The sequence below is a fragment of the Panthera tigris genome, chromosome A1, assembly GCF_018350195.1.
Source record: "Panthera tigris isolate Pti1 chromosome A1, P.tigris_Pti1_mat1.1, whole genome shotgun sequence".
Lineage (NCBI taxonomy): Eukaryota > Metazoa > Chordata > Mammalia > Carnivora > Felidae > Panthera > Panthera tigris.
In genome coordinates this window covers 232,033,178-232,056,237 of record NC_056660.1, presented here as the reverse complement: position 1 = coordinate 232,056,237, position 23,060 = coordinate 232,033,178, and positions in this window count along the sequence as shown.

Here is a 23,060-nt window from a genome sequence, read left to right as displayed (position 1 = left end):
TGGGTCTTGACCTAGTGAGGTCTTTGAAACTATTTAAAGATTTGTATATCACTGTTCTGACGGACTGATCACAAATGCCAAGGAACATGGGGAAAATGTTCCGGATGCCTCGGAATGCAGTCTTGCATTGCTTAGCCCCCGTATGTGCCAGGAACAGTGAGATGCCTTGAACAAAAATAAAAGCCCTCTCTTGTTGACAACAATCCTTAAGGATGCATTAAGATGTCCATACTCCGGGGAAGGTGTTATGGGCTGAATTGTGCCTTCACCAAGAAAAAAAAAAAAAAAAAGATATGTTAGAATTCTAATTCCTAGCCCTTCAGAATGTGGCCTTATTTGGAGATGAGGACTTTACAGAGGAAATTAAGTTGGAATGTGATCACCGGGTTGGGGTGGGGCAGTCCGGTGTGACTGACGTCCTCAGAACAATGGGAACATTTGGGCACAGACACAGACATGCATAGAAAGAAGACAATGTGAGGACACAGGAAGCAGATGGTTTTCTATGCAAGCAAGGAGGTAATCCTGGAGTAGAGAGTCTCCCTCCTGGCCCCAGGAGGAACCAACTTGGCCAACGCATTGATTTCAGACTTCTGGCCTCCACATCTGTGGGAAAGCACATCTCTGTTCTTTACGTCACTAAGTTTGTGGCACTTTGTTACAGCAGCCCTGAAGACTGACCCCGAGGTAAACAATTTGTCCAGAATTTGGAGTATTTGGCCCCAAAAGGCACCCAACTCATCTCCAACAGGTGGGAATTCAACACTGGGTCTACTAGTTATTAACACGTATTTGTGGTGTAGCACTTATCTTTGCTTTCCAAGGTGATATCACTACTTTGTCCATAACTTTAATCTTTTAGGCTCTAATAGACTAGGCTGTATATGTATAGGTATCCTACAGCAGAAACATAGAGTGTCTGTATTCAGAAATACACTCTATGACTTAACTTTTTGGTACCCAGATCTCTCAGATGTCAGATGCCTACTGGAACCATAGTTTGGAGAATCAGAGATCATTTGAGTTGTTTACATCGTCTATTTTTGTTAGTTTTTCTCTTTCTCACACATGTTAACCCTTTAAATGTTTTAATGTTTATTATTTTTGAGAGAGAGAGAGAGACAGAGCATAAGCGGGGGGGGGGGGGGGAGGGGCAGAGAGAGAGGGAGACACAGAATCCAAAACAGGCTCCAGGCTCCGAGCTGTCAGCACAGAGCCGGATGTGGGGCTCGAACTCACAAACTGTGAGATCGTGACCTGAGCCGAAGCCGGACGCTCAACCGACTGAGCCACCCAGGTGCCCCTAAAGATTTTTGATTGTGACAGGTCATTTAGTATAGTGCCACAAAATGTAAATTCTCCACCTTGTTTGGAAAGGAAATCCAAAATGTCTAAAATATGTTAGGTCTCAATTTAAAAGTCTGGAGAGAAACATCGGTGGGAGAAAACAAATCACAAAGCCACCCATTCAGTTTAATCCGGGGATGCTAATTTGGTCTCTACCCCAACCCCCCAAGTTTAGGAAAAATTTCCAAAGGTGGCCCAAGCTCTAATTTTTGCATTATTGGTAAGCTCCAATTTTTATGTAGTTTTTCCTTATATTGAGAGAAAATTTGCCTCTCTGAAATTTCATACAGCTATCACGTTTTGTACTTCCGTGTTGCGAATATATAATAAAAAGACTGTCCTTTTTAAGTGAGAATTTGCCAGAGACAGGGGTTCAGTGGAAGATCTCCTTGATGTCCTTTGATCCTGGGACAAAATAGGCTGACCTCCTTCAATCTTTTCTCACGTGGCAATGCTGTCCGTGGCCGTCCCGGTCAGCCAGCTGTGAACGCTCCTCGGTGTGGTCTTGTCCCTGTGCAGGGAGCGTCCAGAAACTGAATTCACGGTTCTGACCACGTTCTCTGTGGCGCTGAGCAGAGTAGAAGGTGATTGCCACTCATCTGACATGAGCGCCGAGCTTGCACTGAGGCCGCATCCACACGTGGAGGTGCGTCAATGTCCCCAAATAAGCCAAAGGCTTTGGATTCTGCTAAGAGTCACGGATAGTTGAGAATATAGCTTTGTGTTGCAAAACACCATTGGTAACCTATAGCCTGAAGACAAAGTCTGCCCGCGATCATTTTTGTAAATAAAGTTTTATTGGAACTCAACTACATTTATTTGTTTGTGTTTTGTCTGGGACCTCTTACATGCTCTACCTGTAGCATTGACAAAACGCACCAGAGACTCTGAGGCCTGCAAATCCTGATAAATTTCCTATCAAAATAAAAGTTTTAAAACATGCGCCACCTCTTTGTTATAGAATATCAGGTTTGTACTCTTTTTCTTCCAAACTATCTGACAGTTTCATTATCTCCCTCCATAAGTACAGTTAGATAAAAATCGTAAGACATTAGGAACCTAGGAGCCTAGAAAGGATGCAGCCTTATGCCTATGCAAAACATGGTGTTGAAATTTTGTAAAAATGTGCTTTTGTTAAAATGAATTGTTCCGTCATCAAAGTTAGATTCGTCTGCAGCTCGGAGCAAACCAAACTCTTGTTTTCAGTGGAGTCCTTCAGTGACATAGGCGAGAGGCTTTCCCTTAGTGTCATCTGTGGCTGACCTGTCCTGATGCAGACCAGATCCTCTAGGCCAAGCCCGCTGACCTCTTCTTTTTATTTATTTCTATTTTTAAAAAAATTTTGTTTTTGAGAGAGAGAGACAGGTACAGAGTGCGAGCGGGGGAGGAGCAGAGAGAGAGGGAGACACAGAATCCAAAGCAGGCTCCAGGCTCTGAGCTGTCAGCACAGAGCCGGACGCGGGGATCAAACTCATGAACTGTGAGATCATGACCTGAGCCGAAGCCAGATGCTTAACCGAATGAGCCACCCAGGCACCCCCCTGCCCCCCTGCTGACCTCTTATGTATGTGTCGTCCTCACCAGTGGCTCTCACCTCTACGACAGAGCTCCAGTCTCCTCTCTGGAGCTGTCTCATTGACATAGACAACATTCTCATGTGGTACCTGACTTTGGGCTTATTAGAAGACACAAGACAAACCATTTCACAATCTCTCTGGCGAGGGGCTTATGGAAGCTCTAAAGATTCATCTGGTTTTGTCAACCTGAGTGTGTCTTCCGCTGCAATATTTTTATTCCTATAATTAAGTCGTGTTCTAGAAACGTCTCATCTAACAGACTGAACGTGTGTACAACGAGAAAGCAGACAAACAACAATTGATTTCTAAAGTATCTTCTGTCTTGCTTTTTTAAACTAATATTGATCTCTGCGTTCCGAGCTGCAGATGCAGATTATGAGGGTTTGTTTGGTTCTCTGGGGTCAACCCAGATGCTGAGATGATCCACAAGACATCGCGCACAATCCGCGATTCTTTACCGTTTGCGTCACGTCGCAGCGTTTCATAAAGGGCGTACGTTATGGTTTAAAGTGCAGTCAGTTTCGAATGAAATGAAGCAGGGTGCTTGGGGAGTGCGCAGATAATTCTAAGAAACATCGCATTTCAATTGATTTCTGCTCTGGGATAGATTCAGTGAATTGGAAAAGAAGCCCACGGTGCAATGCATTTTAAAACAGGCCTTGCTGTAGCGATCTGATAGTTCTGGCACCGCCCGCATTCCTTTTCTGTATGATAATTGCAAATTAATACAAAAACACGGACTCACGGTCCTTGACAGCTGTGAGGACACGGCGCTTGCAGGATTGGCTGCTTGATGAGCAAACCGGTCTTGGAAAGCCAAACAAAAGATGCATAAAGATGAATTGCAGCCAGAATAAACACAAGAACATGATACAGAGTTTTGCACCCGCGACGCCTCCGTGAAGGGAGCTTTTGAGGGCATGAAGCCACGTTCACTGGCGGCCTGCCGCTCCCTGGCCGGCATTGTTCTGGGGGTAGAGAGCCTGCAGAGAAGTGACGGTAATGATTTGTTTACCTTCTGGCTCTGCCACTGACCATTTGCATCTCCTAGGCTTAGAGCAGGTCATTTCAGTCGCCTGATTGTTTCCATCCTCCATTTCCCCCCAACCCTCCTCTAGAGAAACAAAGGAGAGTCACTGACCCAGGGTAGGTTCTAATAAATGATTGTTAAGTGATCGGATGCAGTGATAGTTTTATTGACTTTTTCATGCCTGTCTGAGGTGCTGATAATATTATTTACATTGTATAGCCTTTTCTATTCCTGATATCTTTAGAATAGTTGCTGTACCCTCAGCTTCAGATGTATTTATTAATACCACTAAGTCCTAGGATTGTTTTGATTTAATATAATTCCTGAGCAGTATTTAGGAGAGAGAGAGAGACAGAGAGAGAAGGGGAGAGAGAGAGAGAGAGAGAGACAGAGAGAGACAAGAGAGAAGGAGAAAAAAGAAGGCCACACAGGCATATGGAAGAAGACAGAACATAGTAGTGTAAGTTTCTCATTGGGACTTTGGTTAGAACCAAAAGAAACGGAAACCCTTCTGAGAATTTCAAACACAGAGAGTTCAAGACAAAGAGATGTTTAAAAGGTGAAGGAAAAGTTGAGAAATTTGGTAGGAATCCATAGGGTCCACTCAGAGATGGACCAGCCACACAGAATGCTACTACCCTGCCTTCTCCCAGCTGGAGGCTCAAAGGCAGGAGATACTTACAAGAGCCCAGGGTCAGGGTCAGTCAGATGCAGAGGCAGGCACAGAATTCTGTCTGGATATACAGGGGAGATTCAGCCACTGCCAAAGACTCCATCAGCTGTAGAGGGAAGGGAAGAAATGCCCTGAGTTTTCCTTTTCCTTCACCCTTCCGTATTCCTTTCCCTGCTATTGGTAGGATTCTGCCAGAACACATTTTTCTTGGTGGAAAATGCATCTTGTAGGGATGGGCCTGTGATGGAGAAGAGCTCGAGGAAGAGCAGGACAAACAGGTTGAAGAGCAGCTCAAGGTGAAGGACAGAAGAAAGTAAGAGTGAAAATCTGCCTAGCTAGCTTCACTTAAGGAGTAGATTATGAAAAGATATTACTTGATTGGAGAAACATTTGTCAGCAGAGATTTCCTAATGCCCTGAGATGTAGAAAAGACTGATTTAAACTCTCTTTCTACTAATTGGGACACATGCATGGCTCAGTTGGTTGCACATCCGACTTCAGCTCAGGTCATGATCTCACGGTCCGTGGGTTCGAGCCCCACGTCCGGCTCTGTGCTGACAGCTCAGAGCCTGGAGCCTGCTTCGGATTCTGTGTCTTCCTCTCTCTCTGCCCCTACCCTGCTAGTGCTCTCTTTCTCTCTCTCTCAAAAATAAACAAACATTAAAAAAATTGAAAGAAAAAATAAACTCTCTTTCTCATAAACACCCCCAGGTTTCTCCATATTTTCAGCAGGATCTACAGTTTCCTCTTTCCTCTGGCTTCAGTGTGCTACCTCGGGGTAGGTAATTTCTCCATCTAGGGTAATTGCTTAATTGGAGTAGAATTAATGATATCTTCATTCATGAAGAGCTGGAAGGTCACTGGGGGGGGGGTGCAGCTGGCCCACTGCACGACATGGGGCTCCCAATGACCTGTTTTCTTTCCAGCTACCTTGACGCTGACTGTTCCTCACCAACTCCTTCATCTCAATGTGTCCCTGTTTCTCACTCTTTTGTCTGATTTCCTTTCTTCTCTCTTCTTCACTCTTTCTCCTGCCTGGTACCCAAGCATTCATAATTCTCACCTGATTATGGGAAACATTCAACTCATGCCAGATACTATTGCCAAATTCAGCTCCATACCTTGCCTCACATAACACTGTGTTTATAAGATTAACAATGACTTTGATATTATAGATACTTCTTGGCCGAAAGTTGACAGCTAATTATTTAATAAAATTATTATTTGTAATACAAAGGACGTAGGAGGAAGAAAGGTTAAGGTCCAGATAATGACATCAAGGTTTTGGGGGTTTTAAATTTGAATTTCTTGTAAAGTATTCTGATAACGCCAACAGCCCCACAAGAGAATGTTGGACCTGGTGGACCATTCTGGACCAAGGGCAAGATGCCCAAACTACGTTCTGAATGGGGCAAGGCCAGACACCCTGAGCGCAGCAACCTGCCTCCTTTTGCCCAGGGGCTCCTCTTTTGGGGACACTTCGTTGCTCTACTGGAGAAACACCAGGGGAAAAATATCTCAGGGATAGACACCTTCTCCTTGAACAGCTTCTTGAAGGCCTACATTGCTTTCCTCCCTTCCTCTGGATTCTGCCTGGATACTGGTAACTTTCCAAAAAGGAGGGCCCTTTTCAGGCATCGGCTATGCTCTTAGCGACCAAAAATAACTGAGAACTGAAAATATCTGAGCGAAAAGATTAGTGAGGTGTTCATTAAACCAAAAAGGGAGGGATGGGTATGATATGCCGAAGGAGGGATTACAGAAACAGAATCTTGAAGTAGAGAAATTAGAGAGGAAGAAACCCTAAAGATTCCCCGAGGAATTTCCCTAGTGGATTCTACAATCTTTCAATCTTTACACCGAGAATCTATTGATTGGACCATCACGTCACACAGCGACCTTGACTCTGAGTGTCAAGGTCATTCCAGATAAAGAAGTGGGTGTGACCAATTAGACTAGGGATTTTGGAAAGAATGTAAAGGATTGTAATGGCTCCTATGTGGGATGGGAGAGGCAGGGATGGGGGCAATAGGGATACTGGATAAAAACAGAGAAGAGGGGCACCTGGGTGGCTCAGTCGGTTAAGCGGTCGACTTCGGCTCAGGTCATGATCTCACGGTTTGTGAGTTCGAGCCCCGCGTGGGGCTCTGTGCTGACAGCTCAGAGCCTGGAGTCTGTTTCAGATTCTGTGTCTCCCTCTCTCTGACCCTCCCCTGTTCATGCTCTGTCTCTCTCTGTCTCAAAAATAAATAAACGTTAAAAAAAAAAAAACGGAAAAGAGTCACCCGAGTAACATCATCTATTTGCATTTCATTCATTCATTCATTCATTCATTTTTGAGGAATTGGAGAAATGTGTACCCGATACCTACTATGTACCCATGCTTGGGCCTGGTAGTGAGGATCCTCGTGAAATGATTCCCTCCGTGTTCTTGAGGAACATCCAGGCTGGGGGGAGGGACAGCTCAAACTGAAGTTACACAGAGTGTAAAATGTGAGATTATGACTTGAAGATAAGTGCTTATTCCCGGCCGGGGAGGTCAACAGAAGCTCTCCTGAGAAGGTTACGTCTCATCTGAGTTATGAAGACACCTGCTTAGGTGACAAAACTGCTAACAATTTACCAGCACAGCCGAGAACAGAGCGCGTGGATCAGAGAGTGCAAAGGCCTAGAGTCAGGACGCTCTTGAGAAACTGACCTTGAGTCTGAAGACAAGGATGATTGGAACGCAGGAGTCTAGGAAATGACTGTCTCTGATGAGGACGCAGAGTGAAGCAGAGTCCAGATTGATTGGGAACTCCTTGGACTGATTTCCATCTTTAGAAGAAACTCTCTGGATTTTCTGGGTAGATATTGGAGGAAGCAGACCAGTGCCCAGGAGAATATTTAAGAGGACAGGTGAGAGGTACCAGTACCAAGGCTGGGAAGCAAGGATGGGAAACAAACTTGAGCCGTATTGAGAAGGGAAAATCAACAGGGAGCCTTTCAGGAAAATCTCACCATAGCCTAGTCTTACTTGTTTGCATTTGATTAAAGATACTCCATTATCCTTGTCCAGGATGTTTTGATTTCTCTCAGAGTAACTACAGACAGATGGAGGGCACTGGCAGTGTGCTGTAACATAGATCCACATCTCATTGGTTAATATATGAATAACTATCAAAAAACCACAACTGAGTAAATACACAGTCGGCTCAGAATGACAGTGTGGATATTAACTCCCATTTGTTAAGCATTTGCCAAGCATTTTATACATTGATCTCATCTTATTTAATGCACATATTTAACTGCATCTGCGTTTATGTATGAGGACCAGAACAGCATGAGAATTAGGCAGCTTACCCACCATATATGGCTGGTAAGTCCAGGGGCCAGAGTCAAGGCCAGGGGTGTCCCACTCTAAAACCTTGTGCTCGGGGCAGAGCCTTGGCCAACTGGGGTTCTTCCATTCTGGGAAAGGAGCTTCCTTCGTGTGATTACTGGCTTTTCTCTTCACTGTCCTCACTGTGCCCAGGAAAGAGCTGGGGCTGAACTCTGGGAGGAATGAGCTGAGCGGGTCAGAGCCATGCCCTCCTGTCCCCTTTGGCCGCACCTGTCTGCCCCAGTGTGTCTCTCCCGCAGGTCTTGTCCTTGTTCTGGGCCAGAGAAGGGAGAGTCGCTGGTTCCTGGGTTCGTTAGCCTTCTTTCCTATAAGCCAGTGTCTCCCATCCAGACTTTGTCGGAAATGGGCGTGATGGCCGATCAAGCATCTGCCCATCACTCCCCAGTTGGTGCAGAGCCCAGGCAGGGGAACAGGTGCAGTGTGCTCGGGCCCCATCTGACGCCAACCCCTGGGTCTTCCCATCACCCCACTGCCTGTCACGGTGAGATAGAACAGTGTGGACCACGACCACACTGATTTGTGTGCCCTCGGTTCTGGGAGCCAGGTTGAAGCCCAAGCCCCGCCCTCACCCTGCCCTGAGTGACGTCACTTGCCTGTGGCTGCAGCTTGCTAATGTCATGCCCGTGTGTGTGTGTCCGAGGAGAGGACCCTTGGCCGCGCGGAGACTCAGAACGTGAGGCCATGATGTGGATTCTGGTGCCAGCACAGAGTGCCATGGCTTCTACTGGTGGGTGGTCTCTCAATTTTGCCTCCATCTATTGAATTCCTTTGAAAATATTAAAGGCAATTTGTAGAATATCTTTACAAATAATATTGAAATGCTAAAAAAATCAAGACATCAGGGTACAGTATTTGCTCAGGGCAGGTTTTCTCATGTTTAATATTTCCTCTCAGGTTCTTTTCGTGGTTCCTTTTCACGTAACCTTTAGTGCTGTAATTTTCTCTTTGTCTAAGTTTCTGCCTTTAGTAAGCCATGCTTTCGAAAAAATGGAATTTAATTAATTTTACTCTGCAGTTCTCTTAACATTAGAATTTTTCTCTAGCAAATGAGTAAAAGTCAGCACTTTATTCTGTATAAAAGTTGCAGACACTTGTGAAAACAAATAATTTATTAAGAAAAGAAAGTAAAGACGAAACCAACATAACCCATATTGGGATTGCGATCCCCTGAATGTCACTGCTTTGTCTGGAAGTGAAGAACATGCAGAGAACTTTCCCCTGTCTGGGGTTGGCTGCAACACATAGTTTGATCCACTAAAATTGTGTACGGGTTTAAGTTTGTTGTTGGCGGTGATATTTCTCTATAGTCTCAGGAATGTCAAAGTGTTCTTATGCAGGTGTGTTGGTTGTTTCCTCATTCTTTCTGCATTGATTTGGAAGGAAGATTCCTTCCTTCCTTCCTTCCTCCCTCCCTCCTTTTCTTTCTTTCTTTCTTTCTTTCTTTCTTTCTTTCTTTCTTTCTTCCTTTCTTAGAGACAGAGACTAAGCAGGGGAGGTGCAGAGAGAGAGGGAGACAGAATCCCAAGCAGTCTCTGCACTGTCAGCACAGAGCCCAATGCAGGGCTCGAACCCACAAACTGTGCGATCATGTCCTGAACTGAAGTCAAGAGCCCGATGCTCAACCAACTGAGCCAGCCAGGTGCCCCTGGAATGAAGATTTCGGAAGCATCAGGGCTCAGCTTCAAGCCCTGATGTTGAACCATCCGTCTTGTGTGGGAGCGTGTCAGAATTTGTTTCTTAGAAACCGATGTGGTTTGCAGGGATGATCCACAGTGTATGATAAATGCTTGATTTCAGCCAAATATGAATGCAAATGGTTTGTGCACTTAGAAGAACAAAATGGCTCACTTGCAAGATAAATAAAATGTAGACTATAATCATTTTAGTTTTCCCCTGTTGATTTAACATGGAGATGATGTCTGGGGGTGAGAGGCAAAGGATTCATTTTTAAAAGCCCTAATATCACCCATCATAGGAGAAGATACGCAGGAGGTGAAAGCAAGATCTGTTCACACATATTGAGTAGTGACATTTTTTTCCCAATAAAAATGTCAATAAAATGTCTCGTGTTTTTCTGAGTGGCATAGATAACATAAGCTCATTGTAAACGTCAGAAATCAGAACAATAAAGAAGACAGCAACACATCACTAGAAATCTCAATGTTCACTACACAGGAAAGCTTAGTGACCAAAATTCTTTCAGACGTTTGCACATACGCCCCCATACACTGCATGTATATATACTATCTATGAATACATATCACATGTTCATTTAATATTGTATATAAACATACACATATGAAAACACGCCAATGCATGGATTGAGAAACAGAGAAATCTACATGAATGGACTCAAAATGGGACCCATGTCCATCCTGGTGTATTTAAAAAAATAATTCAGTGTTACCTGACTCCCAACAATCTAAACTCATATTCTTTTTATTTTTCCATTTGGAAGACACATTCAATAGAAAAAGATGGTTAAATCTTTTGTATTATTTGAAATGACTACCTACAAATATTTTATTCTCGTATCTCTCCTAGAGCAGTTGGAAGATCTACATCATGTGGTCCAGTTCACCTTCCACTGTACAAAGTCTTAACTTCTTAGCTAAAACCTGCAGAAGGAAGAAGGCATGTTTTGGAAGCAGTACATTCTCCTCACTGTCAGTGGTTTCTCTCAGTGCAGGAAAGAATGTAAGATCCTTCCATAGGCTTCAAACGCGGTTGCTTGTTTCAGAATATACAGAGCGCACATCAACTTGTCCAAAATAATATGGAGCCAGTGTCTATGGAAAGAAACTAAGGTGGTTACGACCACCTTAGATTTAGGGCAATATAAGAAAAACCTCTCGTTTTTATTTCTGATTAAATGGGTGCATCTGTCTTTAAGGGAAATCGAATGTACTATTCAGTGATGGACAGTTAGGCCACTTGCTTTCCATCTTTAGGTCTCCTTGCTTAATGTTAAAGTTGATGTATCTGAGGGGCGCCTGGGTGGCTCGGTCGGTTAAGCGTCTGGCTTTGACTCAGGTCATGATCTCACGGTTCACAAGTTTGAGTCCCGCATCGGGCTCTGCGCTGACCTCTTGGAGACTGGAGCCTGCTCTGGATTCTGTGTCTCCCTCTCTCTCTGCACCACCAGCCCCCCCCCACCCCGCACTCTCTCTCTCTCTGTCAAAAATAAATAAAGATTAAAAAAAACTTAAAGTTGATGTATCTGAATTTGATTCTTTTTTCCTTCCTCTCCCATGAGCTAAAAATCTCCATACATTCCAGAAACAAAATCTTTGCGACCTTATCAAGTGCTTCACTAAGAGCACTCCATTTATATTCTATGAGTCCAGAATGGACCATTTTGGAAATTTCGCTTATTTTTTTTTCTCTAAAATAGCACTTATTGATTTATTAACATTTATTAAGGACCAACAACCTAATTTCTTTTCTATGAATAATGAATCAAAGCCAGCTTAAATGGAGACACCTATTCTTAGGTTCTATTGAAGGAGATTCATTTCTCATTGGAGTTGATCAAAGCCTGGTCATCGTAAAGCAATACAGGAATTTGCATCATCTCACTACATCGACGTAATAATTAAAAATACCGTAATGCTCCATGTGGAATCTTGCTTCTGTCTTCCTTCTTTCCTTCTCAGTTCTTCGTAGCACATGCCAGACAGAGAAGATTATGCGGTTGCTTCTCTGATGCTGGAGGAAAACCGGTTTCTGTCCATGGTGTTCCTGTACAAAGACTGAGACAGGCCCTCCACGGTGACCCAGATAATTGTCCGGAGATGTCATTAATATGGGGAACTGCACTCTCCCCCCACATCCTTCAATCAAGCGGTGGTAAAATCCTGCCAGGTCTCTGGTTTAAGTCAGTAGGAAAATCTCACAGGCAAGAGAGCCCGCCGCAGGGCTGTTCTCGGAAATGAAAATGTCTTGGCTTCTTAAAATGTTAGAAATGACAGTAAAATATCTTTTACACTATTACCAGGTATTTTCCCTTTGCTTTGGATTTCATCTTAAAACTGGAAATCACAAAAAATGAAAATTTGTAAAGCAACAAATCATGGGTGATTTTCTTCCAATTTGCTCCATCATTTTGACGTCTTATCACACACATATTGGTATTCACGAGTGAAGGACGGGTAGCATTGTTTTCAGAAGAGAAAAATCAGTTATTACCATGTAACGTAAGAATGAGGTCACAATTTAGGAGGGACGAGGCCCCCTGCCTTTGTTCTGATTGTCCCTTCTCCATGAAGTTTATTCCCAACAAAGCAGCAGCGGGGCCACCGCACGGAGCTGCAGAAAGGACCAGAGACAATGTCTCCATCCCCGTTTGCGTGGGGCTGTAGCTCAACATCCCTGTCCCAGGAGCTCATGCCCCTGAGGTGTTACCACGGACAGCTCTTAGTCTGGGTCTCAAGTGGGTAGAAAACAAGCTTCCCAATGTCATCGTTGACGCTCATGGAATAAGACAATCTTCTCAAATAATTCCTGCGTGTGTCTATACGGGATTTCCTTATTTTTTAACGTGAACATTTGGAGCTGAGAGCCTGAAGACAAAGACTTGGATCTTGACTCCCTGCCCCAGCTTCTCATCCATGGAACGGTCCAGCCGTCTGTCCTCTTTCCTTGTCACGGCACCGTTGGCTTCTCTCGGTGAGCGAATGCCTACTTCTCCCGTTGGAAGAAACCGACTTGGGACCCGTGAGCCGACACCGCTCATTTTCTCTAGAGATTTGGCGGAATGGGGCTCTGATGGCCGTCCTCCCCTGCTCCACGGCGGCCCTTCCAAGTGCCCCGTGCAAGGCAGACCTTCCCCTGCGGAGGAGGAATGTTCTGCCTGCCAGGGAAAATCATGCAGCTGGGCTGCCGGGTTAGGACTTTCAAACCAGCTCTCAGCGCCCAATTACGGAGGTGCCTTCAGGGCAAAGCAGGAACGGCAAATTCAGAAATCCTTCTGGGCTCTTCTGCTGATTCTGTTATGTAAGTTGCTTTAACAGGTGTACGGAAGCAGATCTAAAATTAGCCAACAGACTTTTTCCAAATCATTTCTCTTGGAAAGTTGTTGGCCTGGAGTGATCGGCCTCACGTGTTCCGAGGGTCGGGGAGGGGGGCTAAGGACGGGCTGATGAAAGAAGTGACAGGGAGGAGAGATCTCCCTGCACAAAGGTCTCTGGCTGACCGTCCCGCCCCTGAGGCTGCAAACCCACGCGGAAGGCAGAGCGGCCGCCGAGACGAAGGCGCTGAAGGGCAAGGGCAAGATAGACGATGGGCACGCTGTGTTCACAGGGGACCGTGTGGTCCGTTTTGAAGGGCCAGGGCCGCGTGTAACTGTTCCCGCTCGCGGGGCGCTGTGACGGGTGGGCAAGACACGCGTGTGCAGGGACGGGGTGGCGGAGGGCCAGCGCCCCTGCTTTCCTGGGAAAGCGCTTCAGACACGCCAGCCATGTCCCTCCTAGCGCCAGTCCCCGAGCTCCCGTGTCAGCACTCGCTGAGCAAAGCCCACGGAGGGGTCGGCATCCTTTGTCTCGACAGTCGGGACGGGACATTCACGGGCGCCGTTGACCAGCTGAGAAGATCGGAGACGAGGAGCTGAACCCCGGGAACCTCCGCTGTCCTCCTCTGCGCACCGCACACATCCAGGAGGTGACCGGGTGCAGGGCCGCGCGAGGCAGTGTCTGGGGACGTGCTGCGTGTCGCTTGGGGCGTCTGCCGTGCTTGTGTGCAAGTCTCCGTCTGGGGGCGCCCCGCGGACGTCTCGGCGTCTGGCCGGGACCCCGGGGCCGGTGCGCGGCGGGCGGAGGAGGTGACACGCGAGCCTGGCCGCCCGGCGGGGGAGCCGATTGGCGGCCTCCCGTCGCGACGGGGCTGTGGGTGTGGACGCTGAGCCCCGGGAACCCGGCGATGTGGCCCCGTGACTGTCGCGTCCGCGCTCGTTGCGTTTTCCCGTGAACGGCGAGCCTCGGCCGCCCTTAACGGGTCACGTCATGCAAGGTGGTCGCGCACCTGTTTCCTCGCGTGGTGGGGGCGGCTCGAGGCCCGGGGCTGCACCGTGTCACCTCTGTCACCCGGCGTGGCCTAAGGGAACGAGGAGTGAACGAAGCGGACACTCGTCTGGTGACGCTGCGCGATCGACCGCGGTCTCAGCCAAACGCACGGAAGGTCGCGGACGCCCGAACCCCGCGCTTTGCTCTGCGGAGGATGCAGCCACGCGGACGGAGTCCCCCCCCCCCCCCCCCCAAGGCTCTCAGTCGCCAAGAGTCTGCAACCGGGTCCTGAGGCCCCGAGTCTTGTCCCTGAAGCCCGCTCACCCGGGAGGGCACCTCGGGTGGTTTTACCTGCTGCGACATTTGTCACACTGTCCTGGTCCCGCTGCTTATGCCGCCTTCCAGGGGCCTCAGGGGACAGGCGACACCTGCGTCCCCCCTCCAGGGCCCAGACGGTGGTGGGGAGGGGGCCTCCAGGGCCGAGCTCCCCCCCCCCCCCACCCCGGGGCCTCTAACCCTTGCTCCTCTCGGGGCCTCCAGCAGGGGACCTCCTGCTCTTCTAGGGGCCTCCGGGCTCCTTGGCCCTTCCCCAGAGTCTGACACTGTTCCTGCTGCCCACGAGGTTCTCCTGCCTGTGATTCCTTCACAGGGACGTGTTTCTTTCCTGGTTAAAACTGTGGCCTGGGGACACTTTTTGCTCCTCAACAGCGGCCACACTGCCCTGAAAAGCTTCTGCTGGACACGAACTGGTTTGTCCGGCAGCCAAGTTAACAGGGAGGCGCTTTTAGACCATTTTCGGAATCATTCTTTTGCTCTTGGCGTTCAGCTTCATAATCATAAGGGTTTAGATGCCCTTGGGATTTAGTACAAGGCCACGGGGCTTTTGAAGTTTCTGGAGCAATTTCTGTGTCCAGTTACCACCAAAGGATGAGGAAAACAGAGAGAAACTGATCTGTTCATTGTGGATGATTTATACCAGGCAGCACGTGTCATGATTTCTCCACTAGATCCCTTCCTGGTCTGTGACAGAGACAAAGTGACACTTCTGGTTTCTAGACAAGTCACTCACTGGTTCCATTGATCACTGGGACAATTTAGGCATCTCGCTGATGTTGGGTCCGGGTCTGGGCCCCTCACTTTCTGGTGATGACACAGTTGTCCTTGGTATTTCCCTCTGGTGTTCACTTTAATCTGCAGAGCCAGAGAAATGTTTTAGTTATCTTGTCCTTTGTTGGGGAGGAGTTTGTAATAATAGCTCCTTCTCTAATACGATACTAAAAACAGTATTACAAAAAATAGATGAATCCCTTCTTTAAATTACACTGCCTTCCCATGTGGCATTCGCTCCGTGAGGGTCAGTTGGCTTTTCCTGATATCAGTGTTTTGCTGTGCTGTATAAAACACTCCCATCTGACTCTAAGGAACCTGGATCCCAACCCAAGTCCCTGTCTGTACACCCTTAATTGTGATACCTTTTGTGTGTGTGTCCACCGCACCTCAGCAAGTGAACACGAACTTCCTCCCAGCTACTTCCCCAGATGGGCCCCGTGAAACTGTGTCACCTGATGGTCACCCCGGGGGTCCTTCTTCCCACACTGAAGGGGGTCCTAGTGTGACCACGAGAACACATTGAAGTGATGTGGTACGTCCCTAAGATCCAAATCCACCCCAACTCCACACCCGGTGCCTTGTGAGCCCCAGGTGTCCAGGCTGCCCTGGAGAGGAGGAGAGGGGCAGACCCGGGAGAGGGGGTTTTGAAGCAATGACCTGTTTCATCTGGAGTTCGCAGGATTAGCTTCTCCGACACAAGGAGGGAACTGGGTTTGCAATCATTTAACTATGGATGCACAATGTCGCACTTTTTCTGTTTCGCATGCCTGCGTCTGTGGCCATTACAAACAAACAGATGCCATTTATTTTTAAAATTTTTGGATTTCTCAGCTCTTGAGTGGTTATCTTTGATTCTGCAGAAATCCACTCAGATAGTTCAAGCTTTTAATATCAGGTTTCCTGACTCAAAGTCAAACATTAGTTTTTCTTGGTCAGTTTACAGAAGCCACTCCAAATAAGCCTCATGGGAGGTGAACTCTTTGTGTTCCCAAATTATTGTTTTGTGACCAGCCTCCAGAATGCTGGGAAGGCCTTGACATATATTGGTTACATATCACTCTGTTGTTAGTTCTGGACATTCATTTACTGGTGATAGTCGAAAAACCAGGGTTGTGTCTTGTGCTGTAAACACCTAGAATGTTGCATCTTTTTTGAACTTGAAGTGGAGAAATAGATATTTGGGCTTTGTCTTACATGTCACTGGCTGTCACTCAGGATGGTCCAAACAGGTGCAGCGTTTTCTGCTCTATGAGCTTGCATTGGAAAGGGCAGTCCTGGATGGAAACAGGGAAGACAGGTGCTGGACAGAGTAGTGGGATCTTCCCAGGACGGTGCTCCCCTCCGGGTCCGAGTCTGCCCTTGCCTGCCTTGGTGGGGTCTGGGGACAAATGTGCAGCCTGGGAGGAAATTATTCTGAATATTCACATTGAAAGGTGAAAGAAAGGAGACAGACTGAAAAGTACATACCTCAGCCCAGACCATTCTTTTTAAAAATGGACAATTGTTTGGGGCGCCTGGGTGGCTCAGTTGGTTAAGTGTCTGACTTCAGCTCAGGTCATGATCTCGTGGTTCATGTGTTCAAGCCCTGCGTCGGGCTCTGTGCTGACAGCTCGGAGCCTGGAGCCTGCTTCGGATTCTGTGTCTCCCTCTCTCTCTGTCCCTCTCCCACTCGCACTCTGTCTCTCTGTCTTTCTCAAAAATAAACATTAAAAAAAATTTAAAAAATGGACAATTGTTAGCTCAGGGCAAAGAAGTGAAGAAAAACGGGTTTATATTATGACTTTTCTCATTGACATTAAGCAGCCCTAACTATGGGTTAAATCTATGAGTCCATTTAGAACTTTGTCTTCAAACCAGAACAGTTTAAAGACCGATGCTTCTGAGATTTCTAGAGAACTGGTCTACCATATACTAACATATGGAGGGAAATATGCTATTGGGTAATTATAAGATGAAAATATTAACGTGATTGCTATTGGGGAAGACTGGGGCCCAGTGCCTCATTCTCAGGGCACTGTCAGGGTCATTGCTGCCTCAGGGACCTCTCTGTCCTCTCTCTTCAGACCCCACCGATATGGTGCCTGGCCCCACCAGCCTCACTTACAGGGATAGGGGTCCTTAGAGCAGGATGCAATCTCATTTCCCTGGTCCCCCACCTTCTGCCTTCTAATCCACCTTATACTTCAGGACCAACTGATCTTTTCTAAATTCTTATGTAACCATGAAATAGTTACTTAAAAATTTCAAGTGTCTCCCAGACCTAAAGTAAAATGTACAAGTTGTGTCATGTGGGCCCAAGACCCACTGCTTCAGGACCCCCCCGACCCCCCAGCCAAGATCTCTCCATCCCTTTGCCCACATATGCACCCCATGTTCCATGCGCTGGCCAGTCCTCTTCCTCTCAAGCACCATGTACTTTCCCACCTCTGAGCTCTCTCTCTGATGTTCCTCCTGGGTGGAATACTCTTTTCTGCTCTTATTGCTGGTCCAATGTCTTATTATTACTTTTCAAGTTTATTTATTTATTGTGAGAGAGAACAAGCATGAGTGGGGGAGGGTCAGAGAAAGAGGGAGAGAGAGAATCAGAAGCAGGTGCTGGGCACTGTCGGCGAGGAGCCCAACATGGGGTTCGATCCCACGAACCACGAGATCATGATGTGAGCTGAAATCAATGGTTGAGGCCACCCAGGTGCCCCTCCAATGTCTTATTATTTAAGGCTAAGTTTAAGTACTACTTACTTACAAAGGCTGAAAACCCCAACTTTATTGGATGAAGTTAGCGTCCTCTTTCCAGGCTGTTCTCATGCAATCTGGACAAAAACCTAGCCTAGCCAATATTCAAGAACCATCTAGTTGTTGGGCTGAGTCACTTGACACACCCAAGCTGGCCACAAGCTACCCAGGGAGTCCTTCTAAACCCCAGGCATCGACTTCTCCCTACTCCGCAGTGTTCTCTGAAAGCCTCTTCTGGATTCTGTTTAATGACCTCTTGTAATTAAGTCTGTGTTTCTGGTAGGGCGACAGAATTCTGAAGATGGGGAACACATCCCATTTTACAGTATCATCTGCCACAAGTTGGTGCTCAGTGTTTGTTGAACTGTTTTTAGTTTTTATTTTAATAACTCTGTCTCTATCATTGCACTATTAGCCCGTATGTATTTGCTCATGGGCCAATTCTTTTGTATCGTTGTAGAGTAATCTTTAGCCAGGTTGCAGTCACATGAGGGCTTGACTGAGCTGGAGAGTTTGCTTCCTTGGATACTTGATCACTTTGCTGGTGAGTTGACGCTGACAGGGCGCCTCAGGTCCTCTCCTTCTAGGACTTGTCACAGCTGCTAATGGCCTCACATCACGGTGGCTTATGTCCTCCGGAGCAAGCGATTAAAAGGCCCAATGAAGAAGCGACAATGTCTTTTTTGACCTAGTGTCGGAAATCATATATTTGGGTGGCTCAGTTGGTTAAGTGTCCAACTCTTGATTTTTGGTTCAGGTCATGAGCTCAGTGTTCCTGAGATCAAGGCTCTGTGCTGACAGTGCTGAGTCTGCTTGGGATTCTTTCTTTCCATCTCTCTTTCCCCCTCCCCCATTCTTTCTCTCTCTCTCTCTCTCATTTTACAAAAGTAAATCATATACTTTTACAGTATTCTCCGTACTGGACAGTCCTGATTCTTTGTGTGAGACGATTACACAGGCATAAGTCCCAGGCAGTGATAATCATCAGAGGCCATCTTGGAGCTGGCTCACACATGCCACCCTTTACACCCCCATGATTCATGTCTTTCCGTATGTAAAACATACTCACCCTTTCCGAGGTCCCCCCAGGTCTCAACCCTTTATAACATCAGCTCAGAATCCAGGGTCTTATCATGTGAGTCAAGTTCAGGGCTGGATGAGGCTCTTCAGGTACAGTGCGTGGAGTACAGTACCTCTTTACCCACAGACCTAAGAAGAGTTAGCCACTCCCCCTCCGCCCCCACCATGCACCCAACATACATATCCTATACATTATGGGATAGCCGCCATAGACCATCTTCTTCAGAAAGGGGTAAAGCGGGAGACGCACAAAATCCTTTGGTCCACGGCAATTCTAAAATCCAACAGGATCCCTGGGGGGTACGGGCAGAATTTAAATACTAAAAACTAGTTCCAGAATCCACGCATCTAATTACTACCCCATGACACCTCTTAAAGCTTGAGGCTTTGTCAATTTTTATGGATACCGAAACTCTGGGAACCCTTCGTCATTATTTGTTATTTTTTTCCTCCTTTCACTGCTACTGGCTTATTTTATGGAAGCTTCATTTTTAGACGTTGGCTTCAGGTTTTCCTCCATTGCGTTTTAATTTGCTAGGAGGATTGTTTCAGACAATACCCGGCAGAAACCTTCATTAGGCCAAGAGAATTGGTGGTAAACTAACTCAAAAAATATTTTGAGACCACTAATGTGCCTTCTTCATCAAAAACGGACGATGGCTGTTGGTGAGGACGATATCCCAGGTAAGAGAAATTACGGCATGTCCTAGGCGTTGGGTTTCTCAGACTGCTTCACGTTATGTGTCTTCTCTTCGTAAGTCTTTATGCAATCTTACTGAAGATAGTAACCAGGTCTGTTACCAAAAGTAAGAAGGAAGAGGGATTAGACTTACTCTGTATGACTATATCAAATGGACCTATGAACAGTGGGCCAGAAGGAAACATGATGGCTTTTATGCAAGGACTTTACAACAGAATGCTCTCAGAATGCAAGATTCTCTAAGGAGGTAGTGATTATTCATAGCGGGTTTCTGCATAAAGTGGATGGCAATGGGGTATGAATTGACTCACTGATTAATTAAACAAGTACTCAGTAAGTGCTTTCTGCATGTGAGACACTGTATTCTGCACTGGGGGTTCAGCAGTACAAAAAAACAGATGAAAATCAGTCTTGAGGACTAAATTCTAGTGGAGAAAAACACATCCTAGTTGGGAGTGACTAATAAACTATTATATTATATTGTATTACATTTAATATTATATTATTCCATATTATATTATTATAATGTATTACATTTAATGTATAATGTATAATGTATAATATTAGTGATACGTGTCATGGAAAGAACTAAAGCAGTAGAAGGCTGACAAGGGGTATGAGAGAAGCAAGCATATCTATCTATGTCCCGGTAGCAGACATGGAAAGTAGAAGGGCCCTGAGATTGAAACATGCTTGTCATTTTCAGCAAGTGCAAGGAGGCCAGGTGCCTAGGGCAGGAAAATCCTGGGGGAGGACGACAGTAGATAAGATCAGACCGGTTGTGTAGGAGCCACAGAAGTCATTGTGCAGACTTTGGTTTTTACTTTGAGTGAGATGTGGAGCCTCAGGGGGTATTGGGCAGAAAGCTGTTGCGATCTGACGTGCTCGTTGAGAGGGTCTCTCCAGCTGCTGTTTGGGAATAGCATGGAAGGGGCCAAGGTGTAGAAGAGCAGTTTGGAGGCCACTGCCATGGTCCGGAGTAGAGACAGTGGGGACTTGGAACAGGTGGTGGGGATCTTGGGTGTATTCATGATCTAAAGCTGGCAGGATTTGCTGATGAGTTGCATATGGATGTAAAAGAATCAAGAACTATTCCGAGAGTTTTGGTTTACTTAACTGGGAAATGGAGTTGTCTTTTACTTTAGGGAAGAATTCTGCAAAAACCTTTGTGTGTGTGTGTGTGTGTGTGTGTGTTAAATCAGAGGCTTTGGAACATGTTAAGTTCAAGGTGCTCATTAGACCTATAAGTGCAGAAGCTCAGGAGATGGTGAGATTTACAATCTGATGTCCCATGGAGAGATCGGGCAGGATATAAATTTATTACTTGTCAGGGTATAGGTAATAGTTAAAGGCATGTGTGTGAATGAGATCTCCAAGTGAGTTAGTGTAGAAGGAAACGATAGGAGGTTCGTGGACTGAGCTCTCAGGGGTTCCAGAAGTTAGAGGTTGAGGGAATGAGAAAGAACCCGCAATTGGAAAGAAGCATTTTCCAATTAAGATGCAACAGAAGAAATGCAGGTAAGAGCCCTGGAGGACGAGGAAAGAATGTGAATGAATGTGTCCGGACAAAAGCGCAGAAACACTTTAAGATCACGACTTCCTCTTTTGAGGAAGAATGAGTGATAAACTATCAAGTATCATAAAAGACTGGTTTGAGATTGGGCTAGTGGATGTAGCCGTGGAGAATTCACTGGAGGCACAGGAAAGAGCCCGTGTGCTGGGGCACAAGTGGGTTCGCATGAGAGAGGGAGGAAGGCTCTGGAGGCAGTCAGTGGAGGAGTTTGCTTTGAAGGGAACGGGAGGAATCATGTGGTACCTAGAACAGAACGTGGAGTCAAGAGACAGGTTGGATCTTTTTTTAAAGGCGTGTGAAACCAGAGATTGTGTCTTAATGGAGACGATCCATAGAGAAAAATTGGTGAAGTAAGAAGAGAGGGAGAATTTCTGGGCAAAGTCCTTAATAGGGACTTAATAGGGAAAGACAAAAGGGCTCTAGCTCACAGGTGAAAGACTTGCTTTAGGATAGCTCATCGTAGTGCCAGGAGGGAGGGGGGAGTGACAGACACAGTTTTACAGGCTCCCAGTGAATCAGGAAGCATGCGTGGGCAGTGGGGGGGCGGGGAGGATGTGTTGGGTTTTGAGGGAACAGGAGGGGAGAGACTAAGTGTCTGAATGGAAGAGAGACGTTAGAACTACCAGGAAGCATTACCGGCTGCTTGAGATTAGAAGTCATGAACTTAAGGTGTTTCCATGCTTTTGTCCAGACAATTCATTCAGCTATGCTGGTGCCCAGCGGGCTCAGGCAGGGAGTTGGGTTTTTCCGTTTCTACAGTGGTTGTTTTTCTTTGGAGGAAACAACAGCGGAGCGAGATGGGGCGTATGGGCAACGCCTTGATTAAAGAAGCAGATCACAGAGTTCAAGGTGAATAACAAAGGCTGTGGGGCACAGGACTGCTCTTGGGGAGTGGAGATATGGGAGAATAAATACATTCGAGGTCCTGGTAGATCAAAGGATTTCTGGTGTGAGGCAACAGAAGGAATAAGCTAGAAGTCTCAGAGGATGGTTGTTGGAGACCAGGGTTCTTTGAAATCGAGATCATACAGGTATTGCAGTGGTTGGAAACAACAACATCAGGGGTTTGACCATACAAGGGAGGCTTGCAGTTTGTCCAGAGTGGAGATCTTAGAGCACAAGGGTCAAATGAGTAAAAAGTCACCCTCACAGACAGTGAAGAGTTATGGCGGTAGTCATGCTGGGGGGGGAGCCGGTGAGTGACGGTGTTCAAATCTTCACGGAGTTAAGGGTTGGTCCAGAGTTTAGCAGAAGATAGCAAGATGGTGGGGTATCAGATAGTGTATTCTGGTACATAAGATTTAAAGTTGGGGGAGCCAGGAAAGAGGAAGGGGCTTGATCTTGAAGCAGTAATCAACAACAAGGAACAAGGAGCCATTTCCCTAAATCCAGGCCAAGGGCATGATCTGGTGTTATGGCGGTGGGTAGAGAGACCGTGTCTAGGGATATCCTTTCTCCAAAAGCAAATGGAGATGTTTGAGGAGAAGGTTTGAATATCCACTGTATCGCTGGTTAGAATATATAACCTATAACTAATCTATTTATGGAGAGACAGACACACACAAAGAGAGAGAGAATAAATATTATAAAGTCCTTTTTTTAAAGTTAAGGCAATTTTCACCTGTACACAGAATTCATATATTTTTTTAATATGAAATTTATTGTCAAATTGGTTTCCATACAACACCCAGTGCTCATCCCAAAAGGGGCCCTCCTCAATACCCATCACCCACCCTCCCCTCCCTCCCACCCCCCATCAACCCTCAGTTTGTTTTCAGTTTTTAAGAGTCTTTTATGCTTTGGCTCTCTCCCTCTCTAACCTCTTTTTTTTTCTCCCCCCCCCCCATGGACTTCTG